The sequence below is a fragment of the Narcine bancroftii genome, chromosome 3, assembly GCF_036971445.1.
Source record: "Narcine bancroftii isolate sNarBan1 chromosome 3, sNarBan1.hap1, whole genome shotgun sequence".
NCBI classification, from domain to species: domain Eukaryota; kingdom Metazoa; phylum Chordata; class Chondrichthyes; order Torpediniformes; family Narcinidae; genus Narcine; species Narcine bancroftii.
In genome coordinates this window covers 214,195,670-214,217,767 of record NC_091471.1, presented here as the reverse complement: position 1 = coordinate 214,217,767, position 22,098 = coordinate 214,195,670, and the positions used below count along the sequence as shown (strand labels likewise).

The following is a 22,098-nucleotide window of genomic DNA, read 5'->3' as shown; positions in this document are numbered from 1 at the left end:
TTGGAAAATTACCTCCAGAGCCTCTGCTATTTCCTCCTTCACTTCTCTCAATGTCCTGGGGAAGATCCCGTCTGGTCCTGGAGACTTATCCACCTTTATATTCTTCAAAAGCCTTAAAACTACACCTTTTGTAATCTCTATATTCCCCATATTTACCCAATTTGCTTTTTTTATCTCACATCTCCCAATATCCTTCTCCTTAGTGAATACCGAAGAAAAGAAACTGTTCAATATCTCCCCCATTTTTCTAGGCTCCACACACAGTTTTCCGCTCTGATTTTCTAAGGGACCAATTTTGTCTCTAGCTTTCCTCTTACCATTAACATATTTGTAGAACTCTTTTGGATTAGTTTGCACCCTGCTTGCCATAGTTTTCTCGTACCTTCTTTTAGCTTTCCTAATTCCTCTCTTAAGATTCCTCTTACATTCAATGTATCTTTCAAATATCTCCTTAACTCCATGCTTCTTATATCTAATGTACGCCTCCCTTTTTCTTCGAACCAAGTTTCCAATATTCCTTGAAAACCACGGCTCTCTCAAACCTTTTGCCCCTCCTTTTAACCTAACAGGAACATAAAGCTTTTGCACTCTCAAAATCTGATCTTTAAAAGACTTCCATCTCTCTACTACATCCTGCCCATAAAACAAATTGTCCCAATGCACACCCTGCAAGTCCTTTCGCATCTCCTCAAATCTAGCTTTTCCTCAATCAAAAACCTCAATCCTTGGCCCTGATTTCTCTCTTTCCATAATGATATTGAAGCTGATGGCATTATGATCACTGGACCCGAAGTGCTCGCCAAATCAGTCTATTTGCGGATGATGTTATAGTGCACTTAACAGAACCAGAACTATCAATAAAAGAATTATATAAGAAATTGAAGGAATATGGAGAAGTGTCGGGTTACAAGATAAACGTAAATAAAAGTGAAGCAATGCCTATGAATAATGCGGATTTCTCAAAATTTAAGAAGGAATCTCCATTTAGATGGCAAATGCAGGCAATAAGATACCTAGGTGTACAAATAAACAAAAATCTCGGCCAATTATATAAACTCAATTATTATCCACTAATGAAAAAATTACAGGACGATTTAGAGCATTGGAAAGATTTACCACTAACACTAATAGGAAGGATAAACTGTATTAAAATGAACATTTTTCCAAGGATATTATACTTATTTCAGGCACTGCCAATACAACTGACAGAAAAATTCTTCAAAGAGTTAAAGAAAATAATAACGAAATTTTTATGGAAAGGGGGGAAACCGAGGATAGCACTAGATAAATTAACAGAATGGTATAAACACGGAGGCTTACAATTGCCAAACTTTAAAAATTATTATAGAGCCGCACAATTAAGATACCTATCAGATTTTTATCAAACAAGGGAAAAACCAGACTGGACGAGATTAGAATTAGATAAAATAGGGGAAAAGATACCTGAACACATATTATATAAATGGGATGAAAAATTGGTACAAAATAGAACTTCTCCAGTATTACATCATCACCTCAATATTTGGAAGAAGATTCATGTAGAAAGAAATAAAACAAACTATCAATTACCAAAACTAATATTGATGCAAAATAAGTTACTCCCTTTTACAATAGATAACCTTTCCTTTAGAGAATGGGAAAAAAGAGGGATTAAAAGAATAGAAAATTGTTTTTCAGGAAGTAGATTCTTATCCTTTGAACAAATGAGAGATAAGTACAATATAACTGGAGATACAGCGCTGGCATATTACCAATTGAGATCCTACTTGAAGGATAAATTAGGAAGCAGTTTGAGTTTGCCAGAGGGAAGTAACCTTGAATATGTGATTACAGATACAATGTTAATCAAAAGATTTATAACAAATATGTATATTAAACTGCAAGAAAAGGAGAATGAGGAAACAAATGGTAAAACTAAACAAAAATGGGAACAAGATTTAAATATAAAGATAAAAAAGGAAACATGGGAGAAATTATGTTCTGGAACGATGAGAAATACAATAAATACGAGGCTACGTATGATACAATATAACTGGTTACACAGACTATACATTACACCGCAAAAGTTAAATAAATGGGACCCAACAGTATCTGATAGATGTTTTCGATGTAAAAAAGAAATGGGAACAACAATTCATGCAATCTGGACATGTGAGAAAGTAGAAAAATTTTGGGAAGATCTCAATCAGATATTAAATAAAATAACAGAAAACAATATACCAAAGAATCCAGAGATCTTTCTCCTCAGTAACATAAAAAACAAAGAATTTGGAATTGATTTGGAGGATGCACAAAAAAGATTTGTTAAGATAGCTCTAGCCGTAGCAAAAAAATGTATTATGTCAACCTGGAAATTGGAAGATAATCTGAAAATACAACAATGGTATATAGAAATGAATAAATGTATTCCATTAGAAAAAATTACATATAGTTTAAGAAATAATATTGAAATATTCGAACAAATATGGGACCCTTACATTAAATACAATAGCGAAAACCTACCGGGGACAATCATTACCTAAGTTGATGGAAGAAGGAAAGAAAAGAATGGACTCTGTAGAATTTCTGGTGTATTTTTGTTGAATGACAACATTGTCTGACTGGTTTAATGTAACCTAGATTGTATACCTAAAATGGATGGGGGGGTGGGAGGTGGCTTGGGAGGAGGGGGGAGGAGAAAAAGTCATTGTATATGTGTGAAAAAGAAAAAGTGTGTATCATGGCTAATGTGATTTATGGTGTGAAAAATAAAAAATTTAAAAAAAAGATAGACAGAGCCATTGAATAACAATGTTATGTCCTAAGCATGTATGATCAAATCCATCAAACTACGCTATTTTTTTCTCTTGGATAAGTCTTCAGATATTATTTACCACCAGTATAAGGAGGTATAGAGCACATGCTACATGAGTGACAGAAGATATGAAGCTCAGGGAACTAGAACAGTAGAGCCAGATCTACATTTTACCCCTCTTGCCAACAATTCTAAAGAAATGTAACAGTAGGATTAAAAAACATCAATTTGTTTCACCTCCAAGCGCAACGTAGACGGTCCGATGTTGCAAGATTTCCATGGCATTCTGCTTGTGATGGAAAAGGGAGGAAGGCAAGAGCAGAGGGGTGGAATAGGAAAAGAAAAAAATACTTTACCTCCCTGGCATAGGATCAGAGGCCTTACTGACCTCAATGTTTCATAAATTTGAAATAAAGACAAAGTAAATAAAAAATAAATATGAAACTGTAGTGGCAGCTACACCGCCGCGTGGCTTACAAGCGGGGCCAGTTCGCCTATCTAGAGGTGAGCTGCCACACAGCATCCCCCCCCCGGCAAGAACCGGCACCAATGTCCTTTTTCACCTGGCGGCCTAGTTTCTTGGGCAGAGCTATGACCACGGGCTCGGTGGGATCGAGGTGCGCTGACTTCAGCCTGTCCACGGTAAACAGCTCCCACTTGCCACCAATGTCCAGTGTGAACGTGGAGCTGGAATGCTGTACAACCCTGTATGGCCCCTCGTACAGTCGTTGCAGAGGTGCCGCGGTCGGGCCCTGACGAACAAAAACGTTCTCCGTGGAAAGCAGTTCGCCGGGAATATGAAACGGGCGGGTGCCATGCCTGGGCGGTGATGAGGGTTCGAACGAGTCCAAGCGTGCCCTGAGGTGAGGAAGTAGTTCATGCGATGACCGCTGGGGATTGTGAGGTGCGTAGATGAACTCACCTGGTAGTTCCAGTGACGTACCGTAGACCAGCTCAGCAGATGCCGTCTGCAGATCTTCCTTGGGAATGGAGCGGATGGCAAGGAGCACCCAAGGCAGTTCATCCGCCCAGTCGGGACCGGTGAGGCGGGCCATGAGTGCCGACTTAAGGTGGCAGTGCAGACGCTTGACTAGTCCATTGGCCTGCAGGTGGTAGGCTATGGTGTGGTGTAGCTGGATCCCCAACCTGTTGGCAAGCTGTGCCCAGAGCACAGATGTGAACTAAGTGCCGCGATCGCTGGTGAGGTGAGCCGGGACGCCGAACCAGGCAACCCAACCATGCAACAGTGCTCGGGAGCAGGAGTCGGTGGAGGTGTCTGGCATCGAGATCGCCTCAGGCCAGCGAGTGGTGCAGTTTACTATCGTAAAAAGGTAACGGTTGCCCTGGGAAACGGTAAGGGCCCGACGATGTCCACGTGAATGTGGCTGAACCGTTCCCGGACGTGCTCGAACTCCTGTACAGGCGCCCTGGTGTGCCTGTGCACCTTGGACGTCTGGCAATGGGTGCATGTACTGGCCCAGCCCGCGATCTGCTTCCGCAGCCCCCATACCATACGAACCGTTCTGCCACCATCCGGACCGTGGACCTGATGGACAGATGTGAAAGGTCGTGGATGTGATGGAAGACCTGCCTGTGCCACTGCTGGGGAACCACTGGTCGTGGAGTGCCCATGGAGACATCGCCGCTCGGAGTTGGGTGGTCTCAGATCCGCAGGCCCGTGATGGCGGTCTTGAAGGCCCTCGTCTCCTCATCAGACTTCTGGTCCTGGGCGACCTGATCGAAGTCGAGGCCGGGCTTCAGCGTACAGATGGCCGGTCGCGAGAGTGCATCGGCAACCATATTGTCCTTCCCTGCCTTGTGCCAAATGTCGGTGGTAAACTCCAACACGAAGGAGAGGTGACGCAGTTGGCAGCCCAACCAGGGATCCTTTGTCATCATGAGTGTCTGGGTGAGGGGTTTGTGGTCGGTAAAGATAGTAAAAGTCCTCCCCTCCAAAAAATAGCGGAAATGCTGCACCGCCAGGCACATGCCCAGTAACTCGCGGTCGAAGGCACTATACTTGCGTTCCGGCAGGCAGAGCAGGCAGCTGAAGAATGCCAGCGGCTTTCAATCTCCGTTTACCTGCTGCTCCAGGCCGGCACCGACGGCTGTGGCCGAGGCAGTGACAGAAAGTGCCATATGCAGGTCGGTGTGCGGGTGTACGAGCATGGTGGCCTTCGCGAGGGCATCCTCGAATGCGGTGCAGGCTTCTGGGTTCCAAGCGAGCGTTTTGTGCTTGGCTGCAATGAGGGCGAATAGCGGCTGCATGATGTGCGCAGCTCCCAGGATGAAGAGGTTGTAAAAGTTGACCATACCCGCAAACTCCTGCAGCCCCTTGAGGCTGTTCGGGCGTGGGAATTCCCTGATAGCAGCAACCTTCGCAGCAGCGGGCGAGGCTCCTTCGGATGTGATGGTATGGCCCAGGAACTGCATGGACTCTTTCTCGAACTGGAACTTGGCCAGGTTGATGGTAAGGCCAAAATCGGCCAGCCGGGAGAAAAGGGCACGTAGGTGGGCCTTGTGTTGCGCCTGGTCCTTGCTGGCGACGAGGATGTCGTCCAAATAAATAAAGACGAAATCCAAGTCCCTGCCCACAGAGTCCATGAGGTGCTGGAAGGTCTGAGCGGCGTTCTTGAGCCTGAACGGCATGCGCAGGAATTCGAACAAGCCAAAGGGGGTGATGATAGCCGTCTTGGGTATGTTCTCAGGGTGCACCAGGATCTGGTGATACCCTTGCACCAGGTCAACCTTGGAGAAAACCCTCACACTATGCAGGTTGGCCGTAAAGTCTTGGATGAGAGGGATGGGGTAACGGTCAGGAACTGTTGCCTCGTTAAGACTTCGATAGTCTCCGCATGGACGCCAGCCGCTGGAGGCTTTCGGGACCAGGTGGAGTGGCAAGGCCCATGAGCTGTCGGACCGCCGAATGATCCCCAGTTCCAACAGGTATGAAAACTCCTCCTTCGTCACCTGGAGCTTATCAGGCGGGAGCCAGCGTGCCTTGGCGTGAACCAGTGGGCCTTGGGTGGGGATGTGGTGGAACACCCCGTGGTGCGGCTAGGCAGCGGAGACTGTGGCTTGAGGAGTGTCGGGGACTCGTCCAGGATTTGCTGGAACTCTTCTCTGGGTGTGCTAATCGTGGCCATCTGTCGTTGCTCCGAGTGAGAGGTGTCGAGGCAAACGGCCTAGAAGGTAAGGGCGTCCACCAGGCACCTACCTCAAATGTCCACCAGAAGCCCGTGTGCGAGGAGGAAGTCTGCACCCAGGATGGCAGTCAGGAGGGATGAGACAGTGAACCTCCACGAGAACTTCAGTCGGCTCATCTGGAAGTGGACTGTCTTGTCTCCATACGTCCGGATTGCTGTTGCGTTGACCGCACGGAGGGAAGGTCCACAAGGTCAATTCCTGGACTCGACGGCCGGGATGATGCTGATCTGGGCTCCAGTGTCAACAAGGAACCGCCGACTGCTGACTGAGTCCCACAGGTAGAGGAGGCTGTGTCGTTGGCCAGCCGCCGCAGCCATTAACAGCGGCCGGCCTAGTCATTTCCCTGGAACGAGCAGGGCTGACGACACTTCCGAACCTTGGCTCCCCACCACTGGTGGTAGAAGCAGAGGCCTGGAGCGGATGCTGTGGCCTTGGATTTGCTCTTGGGGGCCCCTGCAGGGTCCGGATGCTCTCCCCCAGCGCTAAGGGTGGGCTTGGCGTGGCCATGCCTGTGCCTCGTGACCTGCTGGACCGCTGAGCCCTCCAGGAATCATGCAAGCCATTGCTCTTGGGCCTTCTGGGCGACCTCCCTCGGGTCAGTGAAGCTCTCCTGGACCAGTAGCAGCCAGATATCCCCGTGCATATGGTCGAGGAAAATACGCTTGAAGAGTGGGCAGTTAGTGTGCTCACTCATGAGCGCGAGCATCTCGTCCATCAGTTCAATCGGGGACCTGTCCCCCAGGGCATCGAGGTACAGCATCCGAGTGGCACTCTGGTATCTGGATAGTCCGAAGGATCCGGTAAGCACTATTTGTCTTCGGCGGGTGGGTGCTGAACGAGGTGCAGCACGCGTCTGGCGGTGGCCTGGTCCAGGACAGCAACCACATGGTAGAATTTGGTCGCGTCGGTTAAAATTGGTGGAGGTGAAACTGAGCTTCCGTGTGGCCGAACCAGGTCTCCAGCTCCTGAACCCAGAATTCAGGCAGTTTCACGGCTATAGCGCTGATCCCAGGCTTGCTCATGATGGGTTTAAAGACATTTGAACCAGTCGGGGTCACCAATTGTAGCAGTAGCTACACTGCTCCTGCAAGAACACACGCAACCAGACGGGTTGAGCTCAGTGAGCAGACTAGTTTATTGCAGGCTGCTGGGCTGTACTTATACTCCCAGCCCGGACATGGCTGAGAACCGTGCTGGAGGGCACCGACGTCACCCAGGCATCACGTGGTCCCTCAGCGCGGGCTTCTGAGCCCCGTGCTGAGAGGAAGTGAACACCCCCAATGGCGCCATTTTGGCCAGTTGCCCCGCCGCATGGCTTACAAGCAGGGCCGGTTCACCTGCCTAGTGGTGAGCCACCACAAAAAACTTTGCTTTAAATGGTTTTTAAGTGTTTGTATAATTAGATACTCCTAATTTTAAAAATGAAGTTAAACAAAACTATTAAGAATCAAGTACAACCTCGATGTCATATTTATATCTAGCAAAAACCAATTAGCTTTATCAGCCAAGAAAACCCAACTCCACTTGTCAAAGGAAGTTAAGCACTGCCTGGGTCCACACCACTGAGGGGCTTAGCCCAAGTTCAATGACAGAATTCAATTGAACTGATGGCAACACAATGGGTGAACATTCAGCATCAATGGCAATAACAAACAAGTCTTTCTCTCCCGGAGCAAATGAGACTAAGGGTTGACTTGTTAAGTACAGTACAACTCCTATTATCCGAAATGGTTAGGACCAGGCCTATTTCGGATAAGCAATATTTTCAGAAGGCTGGGCATTTTTTAAAAACAGCCTAAAAGCAACAGCAAATCACTTGTAAGTGTTTAAATAACAAATAACAAGGGAAGGCTTTTTAAGGATAAAATAAGGTTTAATTCTCACCAATTTTCAACCTGTGATGCCAGTTCAGCTCCGAAAAAAAATTCAGATAACTGAGAATTTCAACTAATTGGAGTTGTAATAAAATTGTGTGTGTGTGAGAGAGATAGATGAAATTGCTTTTCCTTAGCTGCAGTATTACAAACAAGGCAGCAGAGCTATAAAGAGAGGTAGAGATTTAATGCAGCGTGTTTAAATGCAGCGTGGTTAATCAGTGGCCATAAGAGATGGTGGAATCAGATACAATTACTACATTCAGGCAGACATTTAAACAGACAAGGCATTGAAAGATATCATTATAAAGCTGACAAATAGAATTAGTGTTGTCCAGCAAAAAAAAAAGTATGAACACAGTGGACTGCAGTATTACACTGTAGTTCTCCTGGTGAATTTTCTCCTAAAGTGTAATTGGGTAGACAGTTCCAGAATTTGGACCCAACAATTTATTTCCAGGTCAGTATGATATTCAACTTGGAGTGGAATTCGCTAGTATCAATCTTACTCCATCCTCAACCGATGGTCAGAACACTTCCAATCTCTTTTCAGTGCCAACCGCTCAGTCCAAGATTCCGCCCTGCTCCAGCTCCCTCAACAGCCCCTAAGGCTAGAGCTGGATGAGGTCCTCACCCAGGATGAGACATATAAGGCAATCGAACAACTGAAAAGTGGCAAAGCAGCAGGTATGGATGGAATCCCCCCAGAGATCTGGAAGGCTGGCAGCAAAACTCTGCATGTCAAACTACATGAGTTTTTCAAGCTTTGTTGGGACCAAGGAAAACTGCCTCAGGACCTTCATGATGCCACCATCATCACCCTGTACAAAAACAAAGGCGAGAAATCAGACTGCTCAAACTACAGGGGAATCACGCTGCTCTCCATTGCAGGCAAAATCTTCGCTAGGATTCTCCTAAATAGAATAATACCTAGTGTCGCCGAGAATATTCTCCCAGAATCACAGTGCGGCTTTCGCGCAAACAGAGGAACTACTGACATGGTCTTTGCCCTCAGACAGCTCCAAGAAAAGTGCAGAGAACAAAACAAAGGACTCTACATCACCTTTGTTGACCTCACCAAAGCCTTCGACACCGTGAGCAGGAAAGGGCTTTGGCAAATACTAGAGCGCATCGGATGCCCCCCAAAGTTCCTCAACATGATTATCCAACTGCACGAAAACCAACAAGGTCGGGTCAGATACAGCAATGAGCTCTCTGAACCCTTCTCCATTAACAATGGCGTGAAGCAAGGCTGTGTTCTCGCAATAACCCTCTTTTCAATCTTCTTCAGCATGATGCTGAACCAAGCCATGAAAGACCTCAACAATGAAGACGCTGTTTACATCCGGTACCGCACGGATGGCAGTCTCTTCAATCTGAGGCGCCTGCAAGCTCACACCAAGACACAAGAGAAACTTGTCCGTGAACTACTCTTTGCAGACGATGCCGCTTTAGTTGCCCATTCAGAGCCAGCTCTTCAGCGCTTGACGTCCTGTTTTGCGGAAACTGCCAAAATGTTTGGCCTGGAAGTCAGCCTGAAGAAAACTGAGGTCCTCCATCAGCCAGCTCCCCACCATGACTACCACCCCCGCCCCCCACATCTCCATCGGGCACACAAAACTCAAAACGGTCAACCAGTTTACCTATCTCGGCTGCACCATTTCATCAGATGCAAGGATCGACAACGAGATAGACAACAGACTCGCCAAGGCAAATAGCGTCTTTGGAAGACTACACAAAAGAGTCTGGAAAAACAACCAACTCAAAAACCTCACAAAGATAAGCGTATACAGAGCCGTTGTCATACCCACACTCCTGTTCGGCTCCAAATCATGGGTCCTCTACCGGCATCACCTACGGCTCCTAGAACGCTTCCACCAGCGTTGTCTCCGCTCCATCCTCAACATCCATTGGAGCGCTTTCAGCCCTAACGTCGAAGTACTCGAGATGGCAGAGGTCGACAGCATCGAGTCCACGCTGCTGAAGATCCAGCTGCGCTGGGTGGGTCACATCTCCAGAATGGAGGACCATCGCCTTCCCAAGATCCTGTTATATGGCGAGCTCTCCACTGGCCACCGTGACAGAGGTGCACCAAAGAAAAGGTACAAGGACTGCCTAAAGAAATCTCTTGGTGCCTGCCACATTGACCACCGCCAGTGGGCTGATATCGCCTCAAACCGTGCATCTTGGCGCCTCACAGTTTGGCGGGCAGCAACCTCCTTTGAAGAAGACCGCAGAGCCCACCTCACTGACAAAAGGCAAAGGAGGAAAAACCCAACACCCAACCCCAACCAACCAATTTTCCCCTGCAACCGCTGCAACCGTGTCTGCCTGTCCCGCATCGGACTTGTCAGCCACAAACGAGCCTGCAGCTGACGTGGACATTTACCCCCTGCATAAATCTTCGTCCGCGAAGCCAAGCCAAAGAAAAGAAGAATGCACATTCTTCTTAAAAGCAAAGAGCATTTCACCAAACTCTTAACTTGTACTTTGTTGTTGGTGAAGGCTCAGGAGGTGAGACACTTGCCAAATGAAACCTAGCTTTTGCAGCCTTGATAATTTTGTGGCTGTATCAGAGGAGTTTTTGGTCCTAGCTAAGTTCCAAGTTATTGAGTGATCAACTCCAATGACAATATCACTGAATAACAAAAGGAGATGGCAGATCTCTCTTTGTGACATGGTCATTACAAAGCACAAGTGGTGCAAAAGTTACTGGTCATGAATTTACTCATTTGAATTTCCTGCTTATTGGTTTCAAAATTAAACATAATATTCTGTAATCAATGGTAAATGTGCCTCCTTCATAATGGAAAGAAGATCACTGAAGGAGTTGAAAATGTTTGTGTCTCAGGTATCACCCTGGGGAAATCAGAGACAAGAATTTTTTTAAACTATGATGGAAATCTGAAAAAAGAAGACCAGAAACACAGTTGGTCAAATAGTATCTGCAGAAAGAAAAACAGGCAATGATTCAGGTCTTGGACCTTTCTACAGAACTGAGAAAGCGAATCAAGGAATGAAAGGCAGTGTGTGTTGTCCACATGGACTTTAGTACGGCCTTTGACAAGGTCCTGCATGGGAGGTTGGTCAAAAAGTTTCAGTCCCTCGGCCTTCAGGATGAGGTAGTAAACTGGTTTGACATTGGCTTTGCAGGTGAAGCCAGAGAGTTGTTTTAGGAGATTACCATTCTGACTAGAGGTCAGTGTCTAGTGGGTACCTCAAGGATAGGTGCTGGGTTCATTGTTGTTTGTCATCCAAATCAGCAATCTAGATGATAATGCGATAAATTGGATTAGCAAATTAGCAGGTGCACTTAGATTGTAGGTGTCGTGGACAGCAAGGAAAGTTTTCAAAGTTTGTAATGGAATCTGAACCAATTGGGAAAATGGACAGCAAAAAGGTGATTGGAATTGATTCGGACAAGTGTAAAAGAACAAATCAGGGTAGGATTTCCACGGTAAATGGTCGGGCAGCAAAGAATACAGTAAAACAGAAGGATATGGGAATATCCTTCAGAAAAAAAATCTCATGGTTGTATGTTCTGTTGCATGTACTATTACAAGCCTACCCTCAAAACCCAGCAGCATTAGATATTCACCAAGACAAATGGTTACTTAAACAAAAGTTGTTTTTAATTATCTTTAAACATGAAAACAGAATCACACTTTAACTTATCACTATTGACTTAACTAACCCAACTTAACCGCCTCCTAATTCTAAGCCCACGTGTATGTAAGTTCAGAAAAGTTCTTTGATTCACAGTCCAATCTCACTTCTCATTCCTCCAAGTTTACTGGTTACAGGCAATTCTTATACTGTGCACAGAATTTAATATTTATGAATTTCACCAGGCTTTGGTGCTTGAAAGGTAAATGGTTACCACTCAGGAAGGTTCTTGTCGTTTTTCAGAGAGAGATTTGTTGTCCTAGGACACCCACAACTGATTCATTTTTAATCAGCCACTCTAGTGTCTTGCTGACGAAACTTTCCCCCTCAGGGTTCTCCAGATGATAAACTCTTTCTTTCAGGTCATCAGACTTCATTTTTGTTTCTCTTATTCCAAGTGAAACATTAGACAGCCAGTCCTCTCCTCTTGCTTGAGCCACAAGGGCTTTGAACAGGCTGAACGAAGCATTCACAACTAGTCTTCCAAATGGGGTTTTCCACAAGCTTGTCAGCTTTGTCCTGTTCCAGTTCCTGCTGCTGACTGTAAAACTGATCTGTCTGTCTCTCTCACACACAAAAGGCTCTTTCAGGTGGCCAGAATACACCGATGTAAAGCCGCATATTCTACCCCTATGCCGCTGTCAGGAGGCCACCTGAAAGAGCATGAGGTATCTTCAAGGTGCACTTTCTAACCCTCTTCCGAGAGCGATAATCGCTAGAGCATTGACGTCCCCCTAGGCACCTGAATGCAGCCACCTAAAAGCAGCTGCTGAGGGGGCGGGCTGGGGCTGATGACAATCAGCCGGCGACCCAACTCCCCACACCCGACACCCCTCCCCCTACCATCCGGCAGAGGACGTCCAGCGCAGGATATCAGGGCCGGAGCGAGACGTCAGGGCAGGGGTAGCCTTGCCCCGAAGTCCCACCCTGGCAGCCCCTGCCCAGAGGTCTCCCGCCAGTGCCCCTGCCCTGATGTGCCAAAGGGACAGGAGTTGGAGCGCACTCCGAGACGCCTCTCCTGCAGCTGTCCCTTTCAGGTGGACAGCACAGCGCTTTCAGGGCTGCCACCTGAATGACCATTCCACAGGTCTGCATCCACTTCTGCAGGCGTATTCTTGGTGGAGAATGCACCTGAAAGCGGCTAAAGAGAAAAAACCTGTTTTACTCCCTCTCTCTGCTTGCAAAACCACATGACCCTCTTAGAAGAGCAAGTTCCACTGCAGACAGCCTGTGGCTCAGACAAGTTCTTTCATCTGTTGCCTTTTTGTAAACAACAATCCATTAGTGAAGTCTCTTGGGCACTCTCCAAAGCTTTTGCAAAGGCTGAGGCCCTGACATGTCTAGCATTAGCAGAGCTCCAGTATTTTAAATAAGATATGTTTGAAGTGTTTGCATGTGACCTACACTAACAAATACTGCTCCAATTTATCTCCCAAACACATATCTATATTCAATTACAGTAATCTAACAATAAATCTGAATACAGCTGAAAGTCTCATCACATGTAGATGGAATTGTAAAGGGAGCATTTGGCACATTTGGCCTTCTTAAAATCAAAGTAATCTGTACAGGATTTTGAATTTTATTTTGAAATCTGGTAAGAGTTTGATGAGGCCATATTTAGTGTGCAAGTTTCAGTCACCTACCAACAGTAAAGATATCAATAAGATTAAAAGAATTCAGAGAAAATTTACATTCGTATTGATGGGATTTGAGGAGCTGAACGGGTTAGGACTTATGCTTGCTCTTTCAAAAAAGATTTTACGTGAGTTTAAGAGTTAACCGATTTAATTTTCCTTGTGTTGCTTCCAACACCTCCAACAATTTCCAACAGTCTTCAATCGATAATAACTGATAATGCTCGCAACTCCCCTCAAATTCAGTACAATTCAGATTATCTGAAATGGTGGGACCCCAGGCCCATTTTGGATAAACAATATTTTCGGATAACTGGGGCATTATTTAAAAACAGCCCAGTAGCAACAGCAGATTAATTTTTAACACTATTTAAACAACAAAGGAAGGATTTTTAAGCATAAAATAACATTTAATTCTCACCAAAAAAAAAACCCAACCTGAACAAAATAAGATAAATCCAACACCAAAAACTCAAAATTCTACTTAGAGGTTTTTCAAAAATTTTTTCAACCTATGATGTCAGTTTGGCTCTGAAAAAAAAATTCAGATAACTGAAAATTTCTGATTGTTTCAGAGATCCTCATTTATCCAAAATTTTTCGGAGGCAAAATGATGTTATTTTGACTTCAAAACTTTTCGGATTTTTTTTTAGAAAAATTTTTTTAGTGCCGAATAGAGAATCAACGTCACTTCCAGGTCCAAAAATTTTCAGATAACTATAGATTTCAGAAAATCCGAATTGAACTGTACATCACTTCCAGTTTCCAGCCAACTGCACACATTGCATAATGGGAAATGTAGTTTTTATTTACATACATAACACATCTTTCCCCTTTACAAAATAAAAAACCACAATACTATGTCTACATAGCAAGCTATGCACAAGATACAGTATACTAGACAGCTATTGCCCATCTGTATTGGTTTTGCAACAAGCAAAAAATATATCTTCATTTAACAGGCAAGGCCTTTCTTAAAGTGGTACCGCTTTTCTTTTTGAGGTTCGACCAGGATGAATTTCACACCAGCAAAATGTCAGCCAGTCACACAAACACCGAACAATATAAATGTTGCAGCAGAACTTGTCCTTTTTTCACATCTGGTTCTCATGCCTGAGGTCAATGTTCTTGCTCAGCAGATGCAGAAGTTGTTTTCTGTTCACTGGATAGTTCAGGTCTACTCCAACAAGTTGACGTTTTTAAGAGCATTCTGACTGAAATTTTGCAAGTGTCTCTTGAGGGATAAATCCTAAGTTTTGTGCAAGTACCTTGGGAATACTCCACAGAGCATCTACAAATGCTTGCATTCCCAACTGCGATCTGCCCCTTACGTAGACCTTGTGTTTAATCAAACCATCCACCACACATCCATTCTCAATTGCATTCTTCACTGCACCTTTGATTAGAGAATCAGCGACATTGACAGAAAATTGTTTCATTGCTCAAAGGTGAACTTTTCTTCACCCAAGGTATGTCATATACAAGTCCAGTATGGCCCAAGAATTCTTGGATGAGGTCCTCCACAGAATTCTCAAGGCCACAATACCTTCTTTTGCAAATGTATCCAATAACAATGGATCAAGACTTTTGGTTAATTACTACAAATCTTTTTTTTAAATCTCCACAAACTTTTCTTTTCAGTGCTATAATTTTATTAACCATCTTCAATAAACTTTCCACTTGCATAATTTATTTTTCATCAGCATTTTTATAGAAGAATCCAGAATTTACTTTGGTCTTTTTATACTTCGGTGGCATGCAGCATCTTCCACCCTTTTCTTCATGTCTGGGTGCTGAGCACCATGATCCAATACTATTCCTTTCACAAGGTGTGTCATTCTGTTTTTATGTTGTGTTTCATCTGCATAATTTCAACCATGAAGAGATTGATTGACTCCTTTGGTTTCTTCACTGTCAGAACATCATCGACCACAGCCTCTGCCAAGACAGATGCCAATTCATTGTGGACCTTTGTGTATAACAATGTCCTTGTAACATTAATAAGAGTCTTTCTACACATTTCTTTGAATATTTTCACCTGCTCCAGTATTTCCAAGGCCTTCTCCTGATGTTCTTGCAAATGGTGAGTCATCTCATCCTTCAAATGACTGATTTCATCCTCAAATTGAGAATGGTCTCCTGGGCATTAGTGGCCTCCCTATTATGCCAATCTTTCATATCTTGCACTCAAGGGATTAATTCGTTCCCTTCAGTGCATCATTTTCACAGGTCAGTGTCTGGACTTGCCTGCAGTACTCATCATTTTGTTGTTTTGACAAACAAAGAACATCATTGTTACGAAAAGCACAATCAGCCAGCTCCTCATGTAAACCTCCAATCCTATGAAACTGGTTGGAAGATGGATCCCAGCTAAGACTCGCAACAATCCCTGCAGAATCTTCTGTCTCACTTTCCATATCAGAAGATGGGTCAGAGGTTTGAACATCTGTATCAGTTCAATTCAGTGACTCTCTTGAAGCAGTTTGTACAAGTGTCCTTTCATGGTGATGAGAAAAGTGATTCTTTTAAAGAAGCTTGAAATAAAGATTCCATCTCATTCTTCTGGCCTGCAACAGTCTGTAGTGAATCCACAAAGAATTCCTCCATTTCCTTGTCCACTGTGTGTACCCTTCTCTTGATATCCCCTGCCTTGCGAAGTGATTCTTCTTCCCACATTTGTAGCAGGACCTTCCATAGGCAGGACCCATCTTTGGAATATATCTACCTCCGCATCTGATGCATTTGCTCTTTGAGCTTACCACTTTGCCTCATTGTTGCTCTGGGAAACTCATGGTGCTTTCCATATCGGCCTTCATCACATGCACTGCTGTGACTATCCTGTGCAACTCCTTAGCCTGGGCACGTGTGGTCTCTGCTGCCCTACACATATTCACAGCCTTTTGCAGCATCAATTCTTTCTCACACAACGGTCTTTCTCCAAGTCCATTATCTGGATTCTGCAAACTATTCTTTCTTTAATAAGTGAGTTTTCCAAATTTCCAAATTCACAGGACTTGCTCAGTGTGTGAAGCTTGGCTAAGTATTGGTCAAACTTCATTATCTTGTTTCTGGTCACAATAGAAAAACCTGAATCTCTCATACTTGATGTTTTTACTTGGGTCAAAATATTGGACACTCTGATGACAAGATTTGAGCAATGTGAAAGCTGTCTCAACAATTTGAAAACTATTATAGATCTCCAATATATTTTCACGCATCGCGTGCAAAAATATAGATGCTTTCCATTTTCCATTGGTCTTTTCCACTCCATTAACTTCTAAATAAATGGTGAATCATTGTTTGCAGTGTTTCCAATTATCACTAGATTGCCAGTAAACTGCATTGGTGTGGGAGAACTTAACTTATCCTTGCTTACAAACTACTGTCTCCTCTTTCTCTGACACCATGTTACGCTTGTTTTTTCAAGAACAACTTTACATGGGTTTAACAGTTCATAGACTTTATTTTCCTTCTGTTTCCACCACCTCCAATGACTTTCAACCGTCTTCAACTGACAATGCTCGTGACTTCACATCACTTCTGGTTTCCGCCCAACTATTCACATTGCATGTTGGGAAATATTCTTATTTACAAGCAACACAACACAGGAATTATTCCCTGGAGCATCAGGAAAATGAGGGGGAGAGGTGTACAAAATTATGAGTATAGTTAGGTAAATGCAGGCAGTCTTTTATCCTCTGAGACGGAATGAGATGAGAGCTCAAGGACATGGGTAAAGGGTGAAAGATGAAATGATTAAGAGGAACATTAGGGGGAACCACTCAGAGGGTATCGATTTCAACATTTAAGAGAAATTTCAATGGGTGCATGGATGGGAGAGTTAAATTTTTACATTTAAATATACAGCATAGTAGCAAGTACCTTTTGACCTACAACCCCATGCTGCCCAAATACACCCAATTAATCTGTGCCCCTGATATGTTTCGAATGGTGAAATGAAACCAGAGCCCACAGCAAATCTACAACCAACATTTGGATATTAAATTTAAGGAGTAGCTCAAGGATAACCAAAACAGACTTGAAAATTATCCATAAAATAATTTAATTAAATTAATGTCAAAATAAATTACAGAATTAGATTCACTTCAATGTCTCTTGTAAACTTACTATCTGGAACCATGTTGTATAAACCAAATGGTTAGCATAGGAGTTGCTATTACAGTAACAACAACCAACATTCCAAATGGGTGCTATCTGTAGTTTGTATGCTCTCCCTGTGTCTACCTGCATTAGTTTTGGGTGCTTCAGTTTCCTCCCATTCTCTAAAACAACATATGGGTTTTGTAGACCAGTTGGTGTATTTGGGGCAGCACAGGCTTTCTTGCTCTATGTCTAAATCTGGAATTAAAAAATTAAATATGTTAAAACCTTTTTACTTAAAGAACAATAGCAATTTACAAAATCAGTCATTAGTGATTCCAAACAAACAACAAATAATTACTGAAGAGTTTGTTAGATGACAATTAATTAAACATTTCCTCAAAATTGAAACTGAAACAAGCTTCCGCTGGAAAATTACTTTTTAAATTGTTTAATTAGAGAAATCTGAAGCTAATAAGCGAGGAGATGATCATGAACACAAGTCCAAGAACTTCAGTGGGAGCTGGAAAGGAAATAAAACCAGATAAAAAGAAAAAAAATGGAAGGTGTTAAGTGAAAATATCATGAGGGGATAGTGAATAGTCCATTTTAAAAAAATCAAACATTGCTTAATAATTGTAAGCACTTTGCATTTTAATTTTCCACTGACTGTCCAAATTTGTGTTAGTTAAGTTCAGGTCTCATCATGCACAAGCAAAATTAGTTTTATGTGGTTCACTCTTTGATTGAGTCACATCCGTTCTCCCAAGTTTCAAGACTACTACGTATCCCTGCATTTAAACACCTTCAAGTGTTTAAGTTGGTTCAGATTACAACAAAGCAAGAATTGCACAATTTCAGAGCCCAGCTTTAATTGTCCCAGTTTGAAAAAATTAATTAGAAATCTATTTTACTGATAATGAAAATATCAGCAAGCTACAACATCCTATAAGCACAAACACCTAACACAGGATGAAACAGCATACTACAAACTTGTTGCACTATTGAACATCCACTTCAGTACCTTGTCCAACGTCTTCTATATGAAGAAACATATCTTAGCAAAGGGGGGGCGGCACAGTGAATACAGTGGTTAGCACAACGCTAATATACACCAATGACCTGGGTTCAAATCCAGGGCTGTCTGTAAGTAGTTTGTACGTTTTCCCCATGACTCCATGCGTTTCCTCCAGGGGCTCCAGTTCACTCTCGCCCTTCAAAATGTACAGGCGTTGTAGATTAATTGGGGTTTTTGGGCTGCACAGGCTCAAGGGCCCGAAGGGCCTGTTACCATGCTTATATGCCCAAATTCTAAATTAGCCAGTCTCTCCTAATAAATTCAAGCCCTTCAGTCCCAGCACCATCCTTGTGCATCTTTTCTGCTCCCCCTCTAACTTGATCACGGCCTTGCACTATATGGCCGCCAGAATGGCACACAATATAGGCCAACATTCACATGAAGAATCAACAATTATTGGCTGAACAACTTGCTTCATGCTATAATGCTTCTTAAAGAATCCCTTGGGATTGTGGATGACTTGTTTCCATGGGTTTTGTGGATTCTGAGATTGCTAACTGAGGCCCAGGCTTTCACAGATGAGCCATCCTTTGGCTAACAGGATGTGACGAATGTTTGCGATTATGACTGCTCATTCTACCCATCATGTATGCATGGCCCTAAAGTTCTCAGTACCATTTTGACACCTCCTTTACGTTTGAGCTATAATAGATTTGAGGTTCTCAGAGAGTAAATTACCAAATATATTACAAGAGACTGCTCATTAGGAAAAGGAGCATACCAGAGCCACAAAAGCAGTTCTTGCCAATAAAGAGTGTAAACTCCAATTTTCTTCATGGGCTTATCAAGCATTTTGTAATAGAGTCCTTATCAATTAATTGCATATTGGCAAGGAGTGATGTTCAACACAAAATGCAATAAAAATCACTTAAACATGCTCATAGCATTCCCCAGAGAATATCACTATATCCCTAATGCTCAACTCCAACAAAATTATTTTTGAAGAGGCCTTAAAGGGCTCTCAGAAAGAAAGGCAGCAAACAGTGAATCTATAGTCATTTAACCACCATTAGATCAGAAAAGGTAGGGAATGCAAGGTCAACTCGATAACTTGGATAAATGGTTTGGGTTTTCAGGAAAACTTGGGAGGAAGAATGTAGAAGAGAAAAACATTTACAAGAGATTTCAGTTTTAGAACTCGGTAGTTAAATCAAGAGCCACAATGAAAGAGTAATTAAATTTGGATATGATTGAGACCAAAATTGGAGAAATACAAATATCAACAAATCAAGATCTGCACGTTTGAGGTGATGGTGAACCAGATCATGGGAGGGATTTATAAAGGTGAACTTTTAGTTAAATTTGTCTCTTAAAAAAGCAACCTCTAGCCTCAAGGAACCCTACCACCTAGGATATCTGCTACCATCAGGAAAAAGGTAAAGGAGCCTGAAGATGAGCATTCAGCGACACAAGGTCACCTTCTTCCCCTCTGCCATCAAATTTCTGAATGAACAATGATCTACAGACTACCTTAATTTGTCTTTCTTTATCTTTTGCAATTTTACAGTACAACTATGATTATCCAAAATCCTTAGTTATCTGAAATTTTTTTTGGACCAGAAATCCTCATTTATCTGAAAGATTTCAAAGCCAAAATTACCTCCGAAAATTTTCGGATAAATGAGGATATCTGAAACAATCATAAATCCTCAGTTATCAAAAAAAAATTTCACCCAGAGCCAAACTGACATCACAGGTTGAAAAAATTTTTAAATTTTAGAAAAACCTCCAAGTAGAATTTTGAGTTTTGGTATTAGATTTACCTTATTTTATAATGAGAATTAAACATTATTTCATGCTTTAAAAGCCTTCCCTTGTTGTTTAATTATTATTACAAGTGATTTGCTGTTGCTACTGGGCTGTTTTTTTTTAAATGGCCAGTTATCCAAAAATAGTGTTTATCCGACATAGGCCCAGTCCCGACCATTTCGGATAATTGGAGTTATACTGTATTTATTTTGAAATGTGGTTTACAGGAATATTTGCTCTATAATGCTACCACAAAACAACAAATTTCATAATATGTTCATGGCAATAAATTCTGATTCAGAATTCAAAAATCAATACATTGCTCAATTTGATGCCACTTCAAGGATAGGGGTTGTCAATGAAGTTAGGGGACAGTTGGATTAAAGATGGAATATGGATATCAGCAGAAGTGCATTAAAAGGAAAGATTGATGAAGGCATCACAGCATGTGATAAAGGCTGATTATACAATGTGGCAGAGGCTTCTATTCCAATTGCTGTCACTTTATTTTGCATCAGGATAACAAAATATTGCCTTTTTATGCATTCATTATCCTTTTATTTCAATTGAGTTTTTGGTATGCAGTAATTTTTTTGGTGTTTTTAGTTTTTTTTTTTAAACCTCTTTAGTAGCAGCAGTGCATATGTACATTGTATAGTGTATACAATAATAAACTAATCTATAAAAAAAAAAGTCAACCTTAATAATGGCTCCATAAATGGTCCAAAACTTTTACTCAGTTTAAATAAGGCATATAGAAATAAACAGTCTGATTTACTTTCAGATAAATCTCAGAACAGGTAGGTGGTTACACAGGAAAGTCTGTGAAACCACTAATAAAATTATTTTAGTCTTTTCAGTATTTCAACTCATGCAATGATGTGTCAGACAAATGGGATAAACTGCCTGCTTAACAAAATATTCATCACCCCAAACATTCACTCCATCAATAATGCACCATGACTGCAACATTCTTTTTAATTTAGACACACAGCATGGTAACAGGACCTTCCAGCCCACATGTCCTTTCCCTCCAAGTATACCAAATAATCTACAATCCCTGCACATTTCTGAATGGTGGGAGGTAACTGGAGCAAATGAAAACATATCTTTCATGTTTCACTCCATTCAGTTGCTCCACTGTGAAATCGAAGGGATGCCTATTCTGAAGAAGTTCTCTTCTCTTCAACGTGAGCCACTTTCTCTAACTACACTCCCTGCCCCTCTCAAGCTCTATAATGAGCATACCTTAAAGGGCTCAGGCCCAAAATGTTGGTAATATATCTTTACCTCCTATGGACGCTGCAAGACCAGTTGTGTTCTTCCGGGACTTGTGTTTTTAATGAGGAAACCAGAGCTCCCAGATGAAATTATGCAGACATGGGGAAAATATACAAACTCCTGAGTTTGAACACCTTTACACTGCAAAATCTATAAATATGACAATAATTCAATTCAACAACAGAGGTGGCTAATGAGGCAAACTGGGATTAGCAGATTACAATGGATAGGTACTACTGAATGGGATAGGTTTTTTGGTAAAGGCAAGGCTACCAAACACAATCCTGTAAACTTTATGCAGTAGCTCTATCGGGAGCATCATGCTTGGCTAAATCACAGTGTGGTATGGTTGCTGAAAAGAATTGGACCCGCGATCAATTCACACTACCTTGTGGGGGTGGGGGGGGGGGGGGGGGGGGGGGAGAACAAAAAGTTTAAAAACCACTGTTCTAATTGTACCTAAATGACTCATTATGTGCACGCTTTCATAACTCCAAATGAAATGGGATAATGACGGTCTTTCTCAAGCAAAATATTTCAGTAACAATTGGGTCGAGAGCAGTGATTCTCAATTTTCCCTTCCCACTCACACATCACCTTAAGCAATTCCTTACTAATCACAGAGCACCTATGGCATAGCAATAGCTTAAGATGGAATGTGAATTTAGGGGGGTAGTTTGAAAACCACTGTACTAAATGAGTACAATGCAT

The 22,098-nt window shown here is 42.7% G+C and overlaps 1 protein-coding gene and 1 pseudogene across 8 annotated transcripts in view; both read right to left on the bottom strand.

The window, feature by feature from the left end:
- ugt8 (UDP glycosyltransferase 8) overlaps positions 1-22,098 on the bottom strand; it is a 166,244-nt gene that overhangs the window by 120,948 nt on the left and 23,198 nt on the right. For 2 of the 8 annotated variants that reach the window (XM_069926577.1, XM_069926576.1), the window contains exon 2: positions 17,424-17,537. The exons of the other annotated variants lie outside the window; for them this stretch is intronic. The gene's annotated coding sequence lies outside the window, so the exon portion shown is untranslated. The remainder of the gene's footprint in view (positions 1-17,423; positions 17,538-22,098) is intronic. 8 annotated transcript variants of the gene reach the window in all.
- Positions 14,273-15,270, bottom strand: LOC138756747 (T-complex protein 1 subunit zeta pseudogene; annotated as a pseudogene).